Raw genomic sequence first — 21,161 nt, 5'->3', positions numbered from 1 at the left:
TGACACTGTGAGCAGGAATGTGCTCAACAAAGACACTGGGAGATGGCAGGCAAAGAACATCGCGTCACCTCGCTGTGTGGTGGACTACAACAAATATATGGGGGGGGGGGGGTGGATCTGTCTGACCAGCTCCTCCAGTATTATTCTGTGCACAAGAGGTCCAACAGGTGGTACAGGACACTACTGTACCACTTCATAGATATAGCAACTACCAACAGCTATATACTTCACAAGGAGATGTGCCTGTCATCTCAGAGTGTGCCAATGTCTCATGGGCAGTTCATGGAGGAGTTGTCCAGAGAGCTCTGTGGAGTCCCAAAACACAGTGATGTGGCGTTAAGAGGAGCACAGTGCCTACCTGTATCTCTGGCATTTCTAAATTAAGATGAAGACAGCCAGTGGGAGAGAAGCAGGACACCAGACTCTGCAACAAAGGGGCGGCAGTACTGCAAGCTGTGCAAGAAGCGCACAATCTGGAAGTGTGCACGGTGCAATGTAGCACTATGTCTTGTTGCCCACAGAAACTGTTTTGGTCAGTGGCATAGCAGCAGAGGGTCACAAGCCTGTACATAAAGCCTCAGGAAGCTCCAATTTGGTTATATAAATATGTATATAGTTTTTACAGACAATTTGCTTGTTCTTTTTCTTTGAGTCTTATTTTTTATTTGTTTATTGTTGAAGACATTGTTGTTTATAATAAACTGAAAATAAATTTCTTATAAAGAGGTCAAACTTGCTTCAGTGTTTTGGTATTATGTAATATTTTTTATGTATATGTCATTACTTGAACCTTTGAGCATCTACTTTGTCAGTAAATAGAATGAGAATAGAAATAGAATTTATCAATGAAAAACGACTTAGAATAACATTCAAATAAATTGATATAACTTGCTCAAGAAGTGTTGGATGTAGACAAAATCTATGTTGTAAGCTTAAAAAATCCTAATATACCTTTCTAAAGAAAAAAAAATCAAACTTCAAGAGGGTTTGTTTGCAATAACTAAAAAATAAAAAAGTTTTTTTTTATTCCACAAAAATGTATTTATGTTTGTCTGTTTAAAAAAAAAAAAAAAAAAGAAAATTATAAATGTAAAAGATATTGACTCAAACTTCATGTTCTCCTGTTTAAAATGATATATGACACTTGATGCTGACTGCTAAAATAACTAAGAAAAAACACAAAAAACAGGTCATTTGGGCATCTACTTTGTCAATAAATAGAATGCACCAGTTTTTCAATGAAAAACGCCTTAGAATAACATTCAAATAAATTGCTATAACTTGCTCAGGAAGTGTTGTATATAGACAGAATTTATGTTGGAAGCTTAAAACATCCTAATATAACTTTCTAAAGAAAAACAAACAAACTTCAGGAGGGTTTGTTTGCAATAACTGATTTTTTTAATTAATATTATTTAGTTTTTCATAAATTAAAAAAAAAAATCCATTATGTTTGTCTGTTTTTAGAAAAACAAAAAAAACAAATAAGAAACTAAAATGATACAGATTGAAATTTCAGGTTCTCCTGTTTAAAATGATATATGACATTTGAGGCTGACTAGTAAAATTAGAATAAGACAGCTAAAATAAAAATAAAAAAAAACAGGCCAGTGACATGCCCACAAAATACCTCTAGGTCTTTAAGGGTTAAAGAGCGAGTTGGTTTGTAGCAAGAGAGAAGGTTGGTTAGATAAACAGGAGCTAGATTATTTAGAGCTTTATAGGTGAGAAGTAATATTTTAAATTCAATACGAAACTTAACAGGCAGCCAGTGTAAGGAGGATAAAATTGGGGTGATATAATCATATTTTCTAGACCTGGTCAGAACTCTGGCTGCTGCATTTTGAACTAATTGAAGTTTGTTAATAGAGGATGCTGGGCAGCCAGCAAATAGAGCATTACAGTAATCCAGTCTCGAAGTAAAAGCATGGACTAGCTTTTCTGCATCTGAGATGGATAGCATATTTCGTAATTTAGCGATATTTCTCAGATGAAAGAAGGCAGTTTTTGTGACATGGAATATATGGTTTTTAAAAGTTAGATTGCTGTCTAATATGACACCCAGATCTTTTATAGTAGAGCTAAAACTAACTTTGTATCCCTCTAATTGTAAATTGAGTTGCAAGATCTGCTGTGTGCAAGATTTAGGCCCAATAAGTAATAATTCTGTTTTGTCGGAGTTTAAGAGAAGAAAATTGTTGGTCATCCAGTCTTTAATGTCTTTGATACACTCAGTTAGTTTAGAAAGTTCAGACGTCTCGTCAGGTTTAGTTGAAATATGTAATTGAGTATCATCTGCATAGCAGTGAAAGCTGATCCCATGTCTTCTAATGTCTCCCAGAGTTAGCATGTAAAATGTAAACAGTAAAGGGCCTAAAACTGATCCTTGAGGCACCCCATACTTTACTGGGCTGACTTGTGAAGGCTGTCCATTAATATTCACAAACTGGTAGCGGTCAGTTAAGTATGACTTAAACCATTGTAGAGCCTGTCCCTGGACACCTGTAGACTTTAAGCGATTTATGAGGATATTGTGGTCAATGGTATCAAATGCCGCACTAAGATCGAGTAAAACTAATAGCGAGACGCACCCTCGGTCAGCAGCTAAGAGTAAATCATTGGTTATTTTCACTAAGGCGGTTTCTGTACTGTGGTGAGCCCTGAAACCTGACTGAAACACTTCAAAAATATTGTTCGTCTGCAGAAAAGAGCATAATTGAGTTGAAACAACTTTTTTCTAGTATTTTAGACATAAATGAAAGATTTGAAATAGGCCTATAGTTAGCTAAGTTGTTGGTGTCTAGTTGCGGTTTCTTAATAATAGGCTTAATAACAGCTAGCTTGTAAGAGTTTGGAACATGGCCTATAGATAAAGAAGAGTTGATAATGTTAAGAAGAGGTTCTCCTGAAGCAGGCAGCAGCTCTTTCAGTAATTTTGTTGGAATTGAATCCAGCATACACGTAGCTGGTTTAGAGCTATTTATAATTTTTACTAACTCTTCATGTTCTATGATTTTGAAGCAGTGTAGGTTATTATTATGATTCAATTAAATATTTACAGGATTTGGAGTATAAGCCGGTGCAGAAAGTTTGGCATCTCCTATTTTCTGTCTAAAGCCTTCTATTTTATTACTGAAAAAATTCATGAAGTCATCACTACTAATTTGCGGTGGAGTAGTTTGTTCCAAGGATGACCGATTATTTGCTAATTTAGAGATGTGTTAAATAAAAATCTAGGATTGTTATGATTATTTTCTATCAGTTCGCGCATGTGCTCGAACTAAAAAGATGGCATCCATACTGCTGGTTACTACATCAAGATCATTTGAGTTTGCGGGTGCATTACGAAATAGAGAGAGATCAGGTAAGTTATTTATAAATTCATCTTTAGTTGACGGAACAATAGTTCTACTAGGGCGGAGTATTGGAGCGGGTATGCTGATTTCAGGTAAACACAGCTTATATAGTAAGAGGTAGTGATCTGTAATATCATCACTTTGTGGTATAATGTCTACGTCAATAACCTCGATTCCATAAGACAGAATTAGATCTAATGTATGCTTTAAGTGATGGGTTGGACCCACAACATTTTGCTTTATCCCAAGTGAGTGTATTAAATCCATAAACGCGAGCCCTAATGTATCATTAGCATCATCTATGTGGATGTTAAAGTCACCTACAATTAGCATTTTATCAGTTTTGACTAGTAAGTCAGAAATAAAATCAGAAAATTCTTTTAGAAATTTGACATAGGGTCCTGGGGGTCTATATATGGTGATTAAAGCGAGAGATAACATAGGTTTTTGCATAGTATCTGGAAGCTGAACATTAAGCGATAATACTTCAAAGGAGCTAAACATAAGTCCGTTTCTCTGTTTAATATTAAGGAAATCACTAAAGATTGATGCAACTCCACCACCACGACCAGTTTGACGAGCCTCATGTTTATATAGGAATCCTGGAGGAGTTGCTTCATTTAAGCTAATATAGTCATTTTGTTTCAGCCAGGTTTCAGTGAGACAGAGTGCATTAAGATTGTTTTCTGTTATTATTTCATTAATGATAAGTGCTTTAGGTGCAAGTGACCAGGGGCCTCATGTATCAACACTGCGTACGCACAAAAACTTTGAGTACGCCTGGTTTCACGCTCAGAATATAAGGTATATAAGGTTTCCATACCATACATTTGACCAGCTAAACATTAAAGCACAATTTGCAGCAGTCGCCTGTTTTCCCAATGTAATCTGAGCTATCTACCACACGCACATTGCTATAAAGACACTATCTGAAGATGAATTTGCATGCGTGAATCAGAAACCTTTCCATTCAATAAATGTGCAAATAAAATATGATGCTTATTGATATGAACTTATTGATGATTCCTACTTGTCTTTCTCGTGATAAATAGTTGGCAAAATCTGATATGTAGCGGGGGAAAAAACAAGAAAGAGTTCATCAGACGCTGGATTCGAGCCGAGTTCATGTTCAAACATATCAATTCTTGATCACATGCGTCTTACGAGTAGTGCCACTGAGACTGTTAAACGTACTGCAACATTTTACAGATATAAACCACACTATTTCTTTTTTTTAACACACTCAGTGCGATGTTCAGACCCAACTGTGTTGACCGCATCAGCTAAACTCTCCCACTCTATTTTTTTCTTTTGTTGTTAATTCCGGAGAACAAACTTGCAAATAACACCCCTTTTCTCCGGTCTACCTCCGAAAGCAGCACCTCCAATTCACATTCTGTTCAAAGTTTCTCTTTTTGCTTGCTTTGCCATTACTTTTTCGTTGGGTTTTTCCATTTGCATAGTCATTAGCATATTCATACGGCAGGAGGCAGGGAGGGGTTTAGTGCTCGTGCATGTTGCGCTCAGTTTCACGTTCATTCAGATGTACAAAAGAATATGCGTGAGATTCGGCGTACGCAGTGTTTCATACATCTGAATTTTTCGTACGCAATGTTTTAGTAAGATTTCCACGCAAGTCTTCGTACATGAGGCCCCTGATGTTTAGGAGACCAAGCCTTACGAAATTTGTATTTTCACTTTCTACTGGTTTTTCTGGTTTGATTCTTAATAGATTTTTTCTGGAGCACACAGTACGTTTTTTTCCTTATCTAATAATACGAGGAAGAGACACAGTCTCTATAGGATTTGCCAGATATGCGTTACTGATGTTTAAGTGGGGTGAACAAGAGTCTAGGTGGCTATAATGTGAATTTTGTGAATTTTTACCTGCTAGTCAGATGGTGCGAAGTAATCTGGAGATGTTGTCCGACAGGAGTTCAGCTCCGGCTCGACTGGGGTGCAGGCCGTCAGCACGGAAGAGCCTAGGACGCTCCCAGAAAAGATTCCAGTTATTAGCAAAGAGCAATTTCTGTTCTTTACACCATGTTATTAGCCATTCATTCAGAGCTAAAAGTCTACTGAACCTTTCATTTCCTCGGCGGTAGGTAGGAAGCGGCCCAGAAACGATGATCTGCGTGGCGGGCGAGGTGCGTCGAACTGCCTCGATCAGGCTCCTGAAGTCCTTCTTCAGGATCTCCGACTGCCTGAGCCCAGTGTCGTTTGTCCCCACGTGGAGGACAACGGCACCAGGGCTCTCGGCAGCACCCAGGATGGTTGGAATCTGTGTAGAAATATTTCTCACACGGGCACCAGGAAAGCAGAAAGTACGTACTTTATTACCTTTTGAGGAGGACGTGACGAACGATCGAGTCACCGATGATGGCCACATCGGGACCCGACTCGCGGAGAGGGGAGAAGCGGTTCTCCGTGGAGATCTCGAACACGGGAGGAGGAGACGTTCTGCCCCAGGATCTGGCAAGCACCTTACGCGGCTGCACCCAGGCGCCGTGGTAGCCGGGTGTCGGTGTGAACGACGCCTGGCCGAGCCGCGCCCCGGGTGCGCTGGGCCTGGACAGAGAAGGACGCGGGTTGAGGTAGAGGGAATGATGTGGTTGTAATTTCCACGTACCTTAGATGATGAGGCGGCCTTAGCGTTAGGCACAACAAGCAGTTGTTCCTGCAGCCACGTCCACCTCATCAGAAGTGCCCGGATCTGGGACTCCACTTCTTCCAGCTCCAGCTCCAACGCCTCCATCGATGCTTCTCCTGCACACAAGGACAGAGACGCAAGTGACATTTTACGGGTTGAGCAAAGCCAGTATGTCAAAAGTGTATGGTAAAAGAGGTTGGTAGCTTTAGCTGACCAGCGGTGCTAGCAGGCTAAATCTACAAACAACAGGCGGATGCTCGAGGGACAGACCGTTTTAAAGCAGTTTTGTTTGTATAAATGTATTAAGGGTTTGTTCACCCTAAGTAGGAGAGAAAAATAGTTAGCGAATGAGGAAGAATTTTATGATTAAGATTTAAATTGCGAGTAAATAGCCAGTCCAAACTTCAAGAAAACGCAGTAGGCGACCAAACGGAGACAGTGACGTCAGTGACGTCACTCGAGCCCTTGCAGGTGTACTGTGTTTTACAGGGCATTATGTCTTACGTAAAAACGTTTTTCGAAGAATTCCAGTTTGTCAGCAGATAGTGTCGGCACATAAAACATTCCTTTGCATAGTGGTTTGGTTGTCTAGGAGCATACTCTCGTTCATGCCGTGAGAAATCCCAGATTCAAATTTCGGTTGAGCCCTTACAGTTTTCTGCTGTTTTGTAAGGGTGTTGTGGCTTACACAGAGGCCTTTTTTCTGAGAATGCCAGTTCGTCAGCAGATAGTGTTGCCATATAAAGTTACTGTTTTGCAGTGGCTCGTTGGTCTAGGGGTATGATTCTCACTTAGGGTGCCCTTGATTCGTTAGAGAAAGTTTTCTGACTATCTGATGCTTCTGAGGCCATGTGAAACTGTTCCAATTTAGTGGCTCGTTGGTCTAGGGGTGTGATTCTCGCTTCTGGTGTGAGAGGTCCTGGGTTCAAATCCCGAACGAGCCCTTGCAGGTGTCATGTGTTTTACAGGGCACTATGTCTTTCATTAAAATGTCTTTCGAAGAATTCCAATTTGTCAGCAGATAGTGTCGCCACATAAAACATTCCTTTGCATAGTGGCTTGCTGGTCTAGGCGTATGACTTTCGTTCATGCAATGAGAAATCCCAGATTCAAATTTCGGTTGAGCCCTTACAGTTGTCTACTGTTTTGTAAGGTCGTTGTGGCTTACACAGAGGCCTTTTTTCTGAGAATGCCAGTTTGTCAGCAGATAGTGTTGCCATATAAAGTTGCTGTTTTGCAGTGGCTCGGTGGTCTAGGGGTATGACTCTCACTTAGGGTGCCCTTGATTCGTTAGAAAAAGATTTCTGACTATCTGACGCCTTGTGAAATTGTCTCAGTTTTATGGCTCATTGGTCTATGGGTGTGATTCTCGCTTCGGTTGCGAGAGGACCCGGGTTCAATAACCGGATGAGCCCTTGTAGGTGTACTGTGTTTTACAGGGCATTATGTCTTTCGTAAAAACGTCTTTCAAAGAATTCCAATTTGTCAGCAGATAGTGTCGCCACATAAAATATTTCTTGAATAGTGGCTTGCTGGTCTAGGAGTATGATTCTCCTTCATGCCATGAGAAATCCTAGGTTCAAATTTCAGTTGAACCCTTACAGTTGTCTTTTGTTTTGTAAGGGCGTTGTGGCTTACACAGAGGTCTTTTTTCTGAGAATGCCAGTTTGTCAGCAGATAGTGTTGCCATATAAAGTTGCTGTTTTGCAGTTGCTCGTTGGTCTATGGGCTTGATTCTCGCATAAGGTGCGAGAGGTTCCGTTTTCAAATCCTGGACGAACCATTGCAGAAGTCCCGGGTTCAAAAGAAGCAAAAGCCCTGCTTCAATGTTTGTAAGATAAGGATTTCTGACCATCTGTTGCTTCTGATGTCTTGTGAAATTTTCAAGCTTTTGTGGCTCGTTGGTCTAGGGGTATGATTCTCGCTTAGGGAGCGAGAGGTCCCGGGTTCAAATCCCAGACGAGCCCTTGCAGTTATGCTGTTGTTTTACAGGGCATTATGGCTTTCATAAAAAAACGTTTTTCGAAGAATTCCAGTTTGTCAGCAGATAGTGTCGGCACATAAAACATTCTTTTCCATAGTGGTTTGGTTGTCTAGAAGTATGCTTTGCGTTCATGCCGTGAGAAATCCTAGATTCACATTTCGGTTGAGCCCTTACAGTTGTCTGCTGTTTTGTAAGGGCGTTGTGGCTTACACAGAGGCCTATTTTCTGAGAATGCCAGTTCGTCAGCAGATAGTGTTGCCATATAAAGTTACTGTTTTGCAGTGGCTCGTTGGTCAAGGGGTGTGATTCTCGCTTAGGGTGCCCTTGATTTGTTAGAGAAAGTTTTCTGACTATCTGATACTTCTGAGGCCATGTGAAATTCTCTCAATTTAGTGGCTCGTTGGTCTAGGGATATGATTCTTGCTTCGGGTGTGAGAGGTCCTGGGTTCAAATCCCGGACGAGCCCTTGCAGGTGTCATGTGTTTTACAGGGCACTATGTCTTTCATTAAAATGTCTTTCGAAGAATTCCAGTTTGTCAGCAGATAGTGTCGCCACATAAAACATTCCTTTGCATAGTGGCTTGCTGGTCTAGGCGTATGATTTTCGTTCATGCAATGAGAAATCCCAGATTCAAATTTCGGTTGAGCCCTTACAGTTGTCTGCTGTTTTGTAAGGTCGTTGTGGCTTACACAGAGGCCTTTTTTCTGAGAATGCCAGTTTGTCAGCAGATAGTGTTGCCATATAAAGTTGCTGTTTTGCAGTGGCTCGGTGGTCTAGGGGTATGACTCTCACTTAGGGTGCCCTTGATTCGTTAGAGAAAGATTTCTGACTATCTGACGCCTTGTGAAATTGTCTCGATTTAGTGGCTCATTGGTCTATGGGTATGATTCTTGCTTCGGTTGCTAGAGGACCCGGGTTCAATACACGGATGAGCCCTTGTAGGTGTACTGTGTTTTACAGGGCATTATGTCTTTCATAAAAACGTCTTTCAAAGAATTCCAATTTGTCAGCAGATAGTGTCGCCACATAAAATATTTCTTGCATAGTGGCTTGCTGGTCTAGGAGTATGATTCTCGTTCATGCCATGAGAAATCCTAGGTTCAAATTTCAGTTGAACCCTTACAGATGTCTTTTGTTTTGTATGGGCATTGTGGCTTACACAGAGGCCTTTTTTCTGAGAATGCCGGTTTGTCAGCAGATAGTGTTGCCATGTAAAGTGGCTGTTTTGCAGTTGCTCGTTAGTCTACGGGCTTGATTCTCGCATAAGGTGTGAGAGGTCCCGTTTTCAAAGCCTGGACGAACCATTGCAGAAGTCCCGGGTCCAAATGAAGCAAAAGCCCTGCTTCAATGTTTGTAAGATAAGGATTTCTGACCATCTGTTGCTTCTGATGTCTTGTGAAATATTCTAGCTTTTGTGGCTCATTGGTCTAGGGGTATGATTCTCGCTTAGTTTGCGAGAGGTCCTGGGTTCAAATCCCGGACGAGCCCTTGCAGTTATTCTGTTGTTTTACAGGGCATTATGGCTTTCATTAAAAAACAATTTACGAAGAATTCCAGTTTGTCAGCAGATAGTGTCGGCAAATAAACATTCCTTTCCATAGTGGTTTGGTTGTCTAGAAGTATGCTTTTCGTTCATGCCGTGAGAAATCCCAGATTCAAATTTCGGTTGAGCCCTTACAGTTGTCTGCTGTTTTGTAAGGGCATTGTGGCTTACACAGAGGCCTTTTTTCTGAGAATGCCAGTTCGTCAGCAGATAGTGTTGCCATATAAAGTTACCGGTTTGCAGTGGCTCGTTGGTCTAGGGGTATGATTCTCGCTTCAGGTGTGAGAGGTCCCGGGTTCAAATCCCGGACGAGCCCTTGCAGGTGTCATGTGTTTTACAGGGCACTATGTCTTTCAATAAAATGTCTTTTGAAGAGTTCCAGTTTGTCAGCAGATAGTGTCGCCACATAAAACATTCCTTTGCATAATGGCTTGCTGGTCTAAGCGTATGATTTTCGTTCATGCAATGAGAAATCCCAGATTCAAATTTCGGTTAAGCCCTTACAGTTGTCTGCTGTTTTGTAAGGTCGTTGTGGCTTACACAGAGGCCTTTTTTCTGAGAATGCCAGTTTGTCAGCAGATAGTGTTGCCATATAAAGTTGCTGTTTTGCAGTGGCTCGGTGGTCTAGGGGTATGACTCTCACTAAGGGTGCCCTTGATTCGTTAGAGAAAGATTTCTGACTATCTGACGCCTTGTGAAATTCTCTCAATTAAGTGGCTCATTGGTCTATGGGTATGGTTCTCGCATAGGTTGCGAGAGGACCCGGGTTCAATACCCGGATGATCCCTTGCAGGTGTACTGTGTTTTACAGGGCATTATGTCTTTCGTAAAAACGTCTTTCAAAGAATTCCAATTTGTCAGCAGATAGTGTCGCCACATAAAATATTTCTTGAACAGTGGCTTGCTGGTCTAGGAGTATGATTCTACTTCATGCCATGAGAAATCCTAGGTTCAAATTTCAGTTGAACCCTTACAGTTGTCTTTTGTTTTGTATGGGCGTTGTGGCTTATACAGAGGCCTTTTTTCTGAGAATGCCGGTTTGTCAGCAGATAGTGTTGCCATGTAAAGTGGCTGTTTTGCAGTTGCTCGTTGGTCTACGGGCTTGATTCTCGCATAAGGTGCGAGAGGTCCCGTTTTCAAAGCCTGGACGAACCATTGCAGAAGTCCCGGGTCCAAATGAAGCAAAAGCCCTGCTTCAATGTTTGTAAGATAAGGATTTCTGACCATCTGTTGCTTCTGATGTCTTGTGAAATATTCAAGTTTTTGTGGCTCGTTGGTCTAGGGGTATGATTCTCGCTTGGGGTGCGAGAGGTCCCGGGTTCAAATCCCGGACGAGCCCTTGCAGTTATTCTGTTGTTTTACAGGGCATTATGGCTTTCATAAAAAAACGTTTTTCGAAGATTTCCAGTTTGTCAGCAGATAGTGTCGGCACATAAAACATTGCTTTCCATAGTGGTTTGGTTGTCTAGAAGTATGCTTTTCGTTCATGCCGTGAGAAATCCCAGATTCAAATTTCGGTTGAGCCCTTACAGTTGTCTGCTGTTTTGTAAGGGCATTGTGGCTTACACAGAGGCCTTTTTTCTGAGAATGCCAGTTCGTCAGCAGATAGTGTTGCCATATAAAGTTACTGTTTTGCAGTGGCTCGTTGGTCTAGGGGTATGATTCTCGCTTCGGGTGTGAGAGGTCCCGGGTTCAAATCCCGGACGAGCCCTTGCAGGTGTCATGTGTTTTACAGGGCACTATGTCTTTCACTAAAATGTCTTTCGAAGAATTCCAGTTTGTCAGCAGATAGTGTCGCCACATAAAACATTCCTTTGCATAGTGGCTTGCTGGTCTAGGCGTATGATTTTCGTTCATGCAATGAGAAATCCCAGATTCAAATTTCCGTTGAGCCCTTACAGTTGTCTGCTGTTTTGTAAGGTCGTTGTGGCTTACACAGAGGCCTTTTTTCTGAGAATGCCGGTTTGTCAGCAGATAGTGTTGCCATGTAAAGTGGCTGTTTTGCAGTTGATCGTTGGTCTACGGGCTTGATTCTCGCATAAGGTGCGAGAGGTCCCGTTTTCAAAGCCTGGACGAACCATTGCAGAAGTCCCGGGTCCAAATGAAGCAAAAGCTCTTCTTCAATGTTTGTAAGATATGGATTTCTGACCATCTGTTGCTTTTGTTGTCTTGTGAAATATTCAAGCTTTTGTGGCTCGTTGGTCTAGGGGTATGATTCTCGCTTAGGGTGCGAGTGGTCCCGGGTTCAAATCCCGGACGAGCCCTTGCATTTATTCTGTTGTTTTACAGGGCTTTATGGCTTTCATAAAAAACGTTTTTCGAAGAATTCCAGGTTGTCAGCAGATAGTGTCGGCACATAAAACATTTCTTTGCTTAGTGGCTTGGTTGTCTAGGAGTATGCTTCTCGTTCATGCCGTGAGAAATCCCAGATTCAAATTTCGGTTGAGCCCTAACAGTTGTCTGCTGTTTTGTAAGGGCGTTGTGGCTTACACAGAAGCCTTTTTTCTGAGAATGCCAGTTCGTCAGCAGATAGTGTTGCCATATAAAGTTACTGTTTTGCAGTGGCTCGTTGGTCTAGGGGTATGATTCTCACTTCGGGTCTGAGAGTTCCCGGGTTCAAATCCCGGACGAGCCCTTGCAGGTGTCATGTGTTTTACAGGGCACTATGTCTTTCATTAAAATGTCTTTCGAAGAGTTCCAGTTTGTCAGCAGATAGTGTCGCCACATAAAACATTCCTTTGCATAGTGGCTTGTTGGTCTAGGCGTATGATTTTCGTTCATGCAATGAGAAATCCCAGATTCAAATTTCGGTTGAGCCCTTACAGTTGTCTGCTGTTTTGTAAGGTCGTTGTGGCGTACACAGAGGCCTTTTTTCTGAGAATGCCAGTTTGTCAGCAGATAGTGTTGCCATATAAAGTTGCTGTTTTGCAGTGGCTCGGTGGTCTAGGGGTATGACTCTCACTAAGGGTGCCCTTGATTCGTTAGAGAAAGATTTCTGACTATCTGACGCCTTGTGAAATTCTCTCAATTAAGTGGCTCATTGGTCTATGGGTATGATTCTCGCATAGGTTGCGAGAGGACCCGGGTTCAATACCCGGATGAGCCCTTGCAGGTGTACTGTGTTTTACAGGGCATTATGTCTTTCGTAAAAACGTCTTTCAAAGAATTCCAATTTGTCAGCAGATAGTGTCGCCACATAAAATATTTCTTGAATAGTGGCTTGCTGGTCTAGGAGTATGATTCTCCTTCATGCCATGAGAAATCCTAGGTTCAAATTTCAGTTGAACCCTTACAGTTGTCTTTTGTTTTGTATGGGCCTTGTGGCTTACACAGAGGCCTTTTTTCTGAGAATGCCGGTTTGTCAGCAGATAGTGTTGCCATGTAAAGTGGCTGTTTTGCAGTTGCTCGTTGGTCTACGGGCTTGATTCTCGCATAAGGTGCGAGAGGTCCTGTTTTCAAAGCCTGGACGAACCATTGCAGAAGTCCCGGGTCCAAATGAAGCAAAAGCCCTGCTTCAATGTTTGTAAGATATGGATTTCTGACCATCTGTTGCTTCTGATGTCTTGTGAAATTTTCAAGTTTTTGTGGCTCGTTGGTCTAGGGGTATGATTCTCGCTTAGGGTGCGAGAGGTCCCGGGTTCAAATCCTGGACGAGTCCTTGCAGTTTCTCTGTTGTTTTACAGGGCATTATGGCTTTCATAAAAAACGTTTTTCGAAGAATTCCAGATTGTCAGCAGATAGTGTCGGCACATAAAACATTCCTTTGCATAGTGGCATGGTTGTCTAGGAGTATGATTCTCGTTCATGCCATGATAAATCCCAGATTCAAATTTCGGTTGAGCCCTTACAGTTGTCTGCTGTTTTGTAAGGGCGTTGTGGCTTACACAGAGGCCTATTTTCTGAGAATGCCAGTTCGTCAGCAGATAGTGTTGCCCTGTAAAGTTGCTGTCTGAGTGAACTATGCTTTTAAGCCAGGGGTCACCAAACCTGTTCCTGGAGGTCTTAAAATGACAACCAAAGAGGTTGTTTCCAGTTTTTTCCAGTTGTTTACACACAATTTCTGAAAGCATGTTTCATATTGTCAGAACTCTACACACAAATCACAAAACACACACACATTGGGCAAAACTCTTCAATTCTTCTGCAAAATGAAACTATAAGTTCAAAACAATGTGATTTCTTCTCAAAATGGTATTTTGTTTTCAAATGACACACACAAGCCATCACATTAACAGACATTCATAAGATAAGTTAAACACTAATGTGCTTAATGTAAAACACTATGACGACTTCTTCTCTATTCATCATAATGACTTTCTGTAAGCCTTCTTCTGTTCAGTGTTACACTTACTACAAACAGTACATAGAACTACAGAAGTGCATTGTAAAATTTTTCGAAAATTGTTTTTATACAAAACAAACAAATACCAAATATATTTTACTGTATTTTCCCCATAAAAACAGTGTACAGTGTTCATCCCAACCAACACAAAGTTGCAGAAAATGTGGTCTACATATACCATCAACAGAAGTATTTACTAAATACAGTTACAGTAAAAAAAAAAAATAATAATAATAAAAAAAAACAGCTATACTGCATTCTCTTTTCTGTATTGGTGTGGCCAAGCAGTGGGGGAAATGTCACCTTGCATGGCAAATCCAGCCATGAAAAGCATCAACTGCTATAGCTTGGAGAAGGGGTATACGTGTGTTTGGATTTCGGTCATACACTTTTCATCTCCAGGCAGGAAAAAAGTCCTCAATAGGTTTGAGGAATGGAGAATATGGAGGGGGAGATAAACAACTTAAAAACATGGGTGTGCAGTCAACTAGTTGTGAATCAGATGAGCTCTCAAATGTAACTCAATTTGTCGCACTATCCATTATGCCTCAAAGCTATACAGTTTTATAATTAATTTTGTTAATCTCTATAAAAAAAAATCACACGAACCACCTGAACTAAGGCGCTGCTGGGATTTAAGCCCAGGATCTCCTGTTTACAAGACAGGCATTTTGACCAGCTAAGCCACAGCGCCACAAAAATTAATTGTAAGAGACATTTGCCCGATAACAAAAATCGAAGAAGAAATAAATACACAACAAAAACCAGCATGTCAGGATGCAGAAAATGCTGACAAGACGGACGTGGTCTTTTAGAGTCTGGATGATCATGTCTCAAACTTAACCGGTAACCTGGCCTCTGTTCAAGATCAAAGCAAAAAATGCATTATTTTATTTTTATTTAATCTACCCTTAATCATGTGTTAAGTGTTTTTAGGAATATCCAGTTTCATTACATCCAAACCCTCTGTCTGCTCGGAAAATGGAAATCATTTCATCTAAGACAATGGATAGTGCATTGGACTTCTTGGCTGTGAACTGAGTCATTTAAAGGTTTTGAGTTCAAGTCCCACCAGCGTTGCAAGCTTTGCCCTTTTTCTTTACTTACTTAGGAGTGGTGCGTTTCCAACATTTTTGGCATCTGTCCATCCTGTTCTGCTTTTTAATTTCATTGCGCAGTGCAGGCTCAGATACTAGGGGTACTCTACAATGAAGCCGATGACTTAATTGAGCTGTTTTAAATAAGGGAGATTAGAAAACGGTGCAGGGCCAAGTAAGCTTAAGGAATGACTCAAAGGCAACCTGTGGTTTTGGGCAAAAGTGTCTACCACCTATTGTTGAGATCACGCCTTTTGGAATTGTCGTACAAGAGCCTGTTTATGTATGTGCAAAGTAACTAAGTAGAAAGCATAGTAAATTTTGCTTTTCCCCCACTGTCTTAGATGAAACAGCGTTTGGAAGTATCGTATCCAGAGGTTTTTTCTTTTAGTGTTAAGACTAAGTTGGCCAGAGCACCTGTCTTGGGAACAGCAGGTCCTAGGTTCAAATCCAAATTGCACCTTTCCCTCAGATTTCCATTTTCCGAGCTGAATCTGGGTTTGGATGTAATGAAACTGGAGATTCCAAAAAACACTTGACACTTGATTAAGGGTAGATTAAATAAAAATAAATCAATACATTTTTTGCTTTGATCTTGAACAGAGGCCAGGTTACTGGTCAGGTTTGAGACATGATCATCCAGACTCTAAAAGACCATGTCCATCTTGTCAGCATTTTCTGCATCTTGACATGCTGGTTTTTGTTGTGTATTGGTTTATTCTTCTTCGATTTTTGTTATCGGGCAAATGTCTCTTACGGTTATTTATTGTGGTGCTGTGGCTTAGCTGGTCGACGCGCCTCTCTTGTAAACAGGAGATCCTGGGCTTGATTGATCCTGGGCTAAATTGATCCAGGTGGTGAATGCGCTTGTTTTATAGAGCTTACCGGAATGCATAATAAAATTGTATAGCTTTGAGGCCTAATGAATAGTGTGACAAATAGAGTTAAACAACCTCTTTGATTGCCATTTTAGACTTGCTGTCTTTTTTTAGTCTCTGTGTGCAAAACCGTCTAGCCTTCTTTTCAGCTTTGGTGCTGTGGCTTAGTTGGTCAAAGCGCCTGTCTCGTAAACAGGAGATCCTGGGTTCAACTCCCAGCAGTGCCTAATGTAAATGTGCCAGGGTTGCTTTTTCTTAAGAGTTACGAGTGTTTACGCAGCGGGATGTTTAGCAGTCGGTTTCTAAACAAAACTCAAATCCTTAAGAACGCTACTCGTACAAGAGGACTTCGGACAATGGCTTTATATAGCATAATGTGGTAATGCCTAACCAACTGGACTTTAATATTTCAAGACCAGACATTCACACATGCAGCACTACCATTGTTAGTTTTTTTCTTTTCTTTTTTCGATTAAACAATTAGCCCTTGTCAACATCATTTGACCCTGTGGCTTAGTTGGTCAGAGCGCCTGTCTAGTAAACAAGAGATCCTGAGTTCAAATCCCAGCAGTACTTTGTCTGCAGTTGGCTGTTCTTTCATGGGCCAGAGAGTCTCAAAAAGTGCTTTTTGGTGCAGGCTCTGTGGTGCAATGGATAGCGCATTGGACTTCTAGGCTGTGAGCTGAGCCATTCAAAGGTTGTAGGTTCGAGTCCCACAAGAGTTGCAAGCTTTGCCCTTTTTCTTCACTGACTTAAGGTGTGGTGCGTTTCCAACATTTCAGGCATCTGTCCATCCCGTTTTGCTTCTTTCTTTCATTGCGCAGTGCAGGCTCAGATACTAGGGGTACTCTACAATGAAGCCGATGACTTAATTGAGCTGTTTTAAATAAGGAAGATTATAAAACGGTGCAAGGCCGAGTGGACTTAAGGAATGACTCGAAGGCAACCTGTGGTTTAGGGCAAAAGTGACTGCCACCTATTGTTAAGATCACACCTTTTGGATTTGTCGTACAAGAGCCTCTTTATGCATGTGCAAAGTAACTGAGTAGAAAGCATAGTAAATTTTGCTTCCCCCCACTGTCTTAGATGAAACTGCGTTTGGAAGTATCGTATCCACAGTTTTTTTCTTTTAGTGTTAAGACTAACGGCTGTTCCACACCGCAAGCGCCAGCAGCGCGTGTTTTTTCTGCGTCCATGTTAACAGATTAGAGCTTTCATATCGCACGCAGCAGCAGCGCGTCAGCGACCAAATGACCAAAACACAATGAATGACAATAAAAAGTAGCAATTGTACCCAATAAATGCCTTAATAATGTCAACTGATTTATATATAGTAAATTGTAACCCAGGTTACTAGTGGGTAGTACACAGCAATAGAGCAAATAGAAATACCCTTATAAATATGAAAAAAAAAAAAACATTGGCAGAATACTCGATTAAATAATATATATTAAAATTATTTATTTATATAAATAAATCATAATAGACTATTAAACAGCATTCAAGGGAATAGTGCTTTAGAATAACATCATCGTGCCTTACACTATAGCAGATCAGATTTACAAACAATAACAAATCTCTCTTGTCTGTTAGCTTGTGTTTACCGTTGCAATGGTGATTCAGTGTTCGCAAGGGAATGCAGAGATGTAAGTTTTTAAATTAATAACAGTAGAAAACTATTAGATATATATATTTTAATGTTTTAAATGTGTATTAACTGTGAAAACTGACCATTAATAAGATGCTGAAATGATTTCTATCATATATTTTTAATGAAGGATTGAGAGAAAAAAAACAAGATTTGTATCTGTGAGTGAAATCTGCACACGAGTGCCCCCTGGAGTTTTCCTGGTTTTTCGCTTTGATTTTGAATGATTTTCTTGGTGAGTTCGTGTTTTTTTTTATTATTGTTTTCATTATAACATGATTTAAACTAGTGTCAAAAATGTGTTTTATTAATTAACAATTTGTTTGGTCTAGTGAAAACACAGTATTATACACAGTATTATACAAGTGATTGTGTAAAGTTTAAGTGAGAGAGTTTAAGTAAAATGCTGTCATTTGTAAAAAGAAAATGCCAAATAGGAGAAAGAAATAGGAAAAACACAGAAATTCAGCAGAGAGAAGCATATACATGGTCATTTATTGTTGCTGTTTATTTACAAATGTGTTAAGCTGAGATAATGCATACACTGTAAAATGCTAATGTTTTTTTTCCCCTTTGTTTGTTTGCTTGTGCATCTTCTTCTGGTTTTTCATCGGTGAGATGTTCTATTGAAGTCAGTTGCTGAATGTGATCTGCTCTGCATTCGAATTAATTGAAGTGTGAACTCTTTTCTGGATTTGGATTGTCTCAACTTCCATCGGTGCGTGTCTAATTGTGGAGTTGGACTGGCGAGCCTCCCATTAAGTGGATTCTTTGGATACACCTGTTGGAAAGATACAAAGTGAAACCTATTCAGCGTCATGGTAGGAGTGTAAATTTACAACACACTCACAAGTGCAACATCCTGGATCTCTGGAACTGAATTTGCAACCTAGTTGTTTTGCAAAAGAATCTTTTTGAGTGTTCATCACCTGTACTGGGCTTTTGGGACATTTTGAAATGTTTTAAGTGAATGTTTTATTTTCATTTTTGTTTTATTTGAACATTGTTTCATTGGAGTGTTCATTTGTTGCAATTTTTGAAGCTTTATAGAGAGAAGTTAATTGGTTTAAGAAGGGAAACCTTGATTATATATTGAATAATAAAACAATTTTAATATTGTATTATTAAGAGGGTTTTGGACGATGGCATTATATAGCATGGTATGGTGATGCGTAACCAATTGGACTTTAACATTTTTAAGTCTAGACATTCAAACATGCAGTGCTACCGTTTTTACCGTTTCTTTTTTCGATTAAACAATTACCCCTTGTCTGGTTTTGTGGCTTAGTTGGTCAAAACACCTGTCTAGTAAACAGAAGATCCTATGTATGAATCCCAGCAGTACCTTATCTGCAGTGAGTTGTGCTTTTATGGGCCAGAGAGTACCAAAAATTGCTTTCTGTGCAACAGTGCTAGAGGCAGGAGCTCTGTGGTGCAATGGATAGTGCATTGGATTTCTAGGCTGTGAGCTGAGGCCAGTGCAAGCCAGGACGAGCCAGGGCAATTGCCCAGGAGGTTAAGCAGTGAGGCCGAAATCATGTTGCGTTTCCACTGTCGGGCTAGTAGCTTGCAGCACGTCACGCAAGCCCCGCCCCATAACATCCCCCGAATCAAACGTCACACAACCCACCCACTTCAGCGGGAATCAGCCAGATAAAGCACATTATCACATCCTCACGAAACCATTCAAATAAAGACAACTGAAACAAGCAATTGACACATTACTGTACAACATTACATATTATGTCTATACGCACATGCCTGTGTGTTCTCATTCATCATATTCATTTACTCACAGACCGACTGAATTTGAAACTAATTTTCATGCGAAGCAACACGCCCCTTCAGCTACTCCAGAACGCAGCAGCATGAGTGGTCTTTACTGAATTGAAAAGAGCACATGTCACTCCGCTACTCACCCGTTTGCACTGGCTGCCAGTTGCTGCTCGCATCAAATTCAAAGCTCTGATGTTTGCCTACAAAGCAACCTCTGGCTTTGCTCCCTCTTATCTGCTCTTATTTCTGCAGATTTATATGCCCTCAAGAAACTTGCGTTCTGTGAATAAACGTCGCCTCGTGGTTCCATCCCAAAGAGGGAAGTAATCACTTTCCCGAACTCTCGCATTCAATCTGCCCAGTTGGTGGAATGAACTCCCTAACAGCAACAGAACGGCAGAGTCACTTGCTGTCTTCAAGAAACGACTAAAAACTCAACTATTTAGTCTCCTCTTCACTTCCTAATCTGCAATTGCCTCTAGCTATACCACTAACTGTACTCAAAAAAAAATAATTCTTACATTACTAATGCTTTCCTTCTTAGACTTTACAGACCTGAAACTTGCCTACAACACTTATTTATTGTTGCTCTTATAGTTGTGATAATTGCTTCCTTGTCCTCATTTGTTAGTCGCTTTGGATAAAAGCGTCTGCTAAATGACTAAATGTAAATGTAAAACAGCGAGCTGTGTACACGCCCTTAAAATGACACATTAAAATAAAAAAAATCTGGATTGTGTTTTGAACTGAACCTAAACTGGCACACTCAGAAGAACCATAATAATAATGTTAAATCATAAAAAAGGGGTAAACTATGTGCCCTTTAAGCAATGTGTTAACTTTATTAATTATTCAATAATCATCAAGATTGATAAAAAAGTTCAACACACACAGCAGTGAACCTGTGCACACACACACACACACACATCAGTGAACATGTACACACACACACACACACACACACACACACACACAGTTGGTACAATAGGCCTACATACTGTATCTACCTTGGAAGAAGTGATATGGTTCTTAAAGTGTTGTTTTACGTATGGAGCCTGATTGAATTTTATTTTAGTGTCTTCGTAAAAACATCTGTCCATAATTCCTGAAAATAGAAAAAAATATATATAAATAAAGAAACTGCAAAGAAACGATTCAATCATATTAAAGAGATTTGAACTAACCTTCTAACACAACTAGCGGTCCAGGTCCCTGACGGAATATGGCTCCCCAGACATGAATTTTTACTGGATGCTTTGCTTTCGGTTTCACAACATGGCGGTTTATTAATAGGGTATGTCCTATTAATAAATTTGTAGGACATGTAAGCTCGTATAAAGCAAATAGCCTAAATAAAGAGATGCATGGATTAATGTAAATAAATAAATTTTTTTATTATGGCATTGTTCAAAATGGCTTACCTGGCTTTTCCATAGGTCCACCTGAGTTATTTTACTGGTTTTCTAATAGTGCAGACTGATGCTTTTACTGTATTCTAAACAGAAGCTCACTCTGAATCTTTTTAGCAGATCGCTCATTGTCCCTGTGCAGTTTTTCGTCAATCGTTTTAAGTGCAGCACTATACAACAAACACATACAATAATTTTATTAATTAATTTTATTAACATTTTGACATAAGTGTTGCTGAAATACTTGATTTGACAAAATGATAATACACAATACCTGTTCATTTTCCTTGCCTTGCAGTTGTTTTTCTAGGAAGGCCTACAGGGCTTTGATGTCTATAGTATCGTCTTATAGTGGTGTTGGAGACGTGCACACCCGACTGCAACAGGAAAGCCCTGGGGCCTCATGTACGAAGACTTGCGTGGAAATCTTACTAAAACATTGCGTACGCACAAAGCTGTAAATGTGCGTACGCAGAA

At 40.4% G+C, this 21,161-nt stretch overlaps 1 protein-coding gene, 1 long non-coding RNA gene and 4 other non-coding genes across 6 annotated transcripts in view; all 6 read left to right on the top strand.

The window, feature by feature from the left end:
* The window catches only part of LOC147845203 (uncharacterized), a 449,333-nt gene that overhangs the window by 128,315 nt on the left and 299,857 nt on the right, over positions 1-21,161 (top strand). The window lies entirely within an intron of this gene.
* Positions 10,802-10,873, top strand: trnap-ggg (transfer RNA proline (anticodon GGG)). The gene has a single exon. It is a non-coding gene; the product is annotated as a tRNA-Pro (tRNA).
* trnap-cgg (transfer RNA proline (anticodon CGG)) lies at positions 11,174-11,245 on the top strand. The gene has a single exon. It is a non-coding gene; the product is annotated as a tRNA-Pro (tRNA).
* Positions 11,727-11,798, top strand: trnap-agg (transfer RNA proline (anticodon AGG)). Its single transcript has one exon. It is a non-coding gene; the product is annotated as a tRNA-Pro (tRNA).
* On the top strand, positions 16,005-16,078 carry trnat-cgu (transfer RNA threonine (anticodon CGU)). The gene has a single exon. It is a non-coding gene; the product is annotated as a tRNA-Thr (tRNA).
* On the top strand, positions 17,348-18,408 carry LOC147845198 (uncharacterized). The gene is made up of 3 exons (XR_015484418.2): positions 17,348-17,497; positions 17,630-17,734; positions 18,118-18,408. It is a non-coding gene; the product is annotated as an uncharacterized LOC147845198 (long non-coding RNA).

Source organism: Danio rerio, chromosome 4 (genome assembly GCF_052040795.2).
Source record: "Danio rerio strain M-AB ecotype USA chromosome 4, GRCz13ab, whole genome shotgun sequence".
Classification (NCBI taxonomy): Eukaryota; Metazoa; Chordata; class Actinopteri; order Cypriniformes; family Danionidae; genus Danio; species Danio rerio.
Note: the sequence above shows the minus strand (reverse complement) of the source record. Positions and strands in the feature narration are given on the sequence as shown.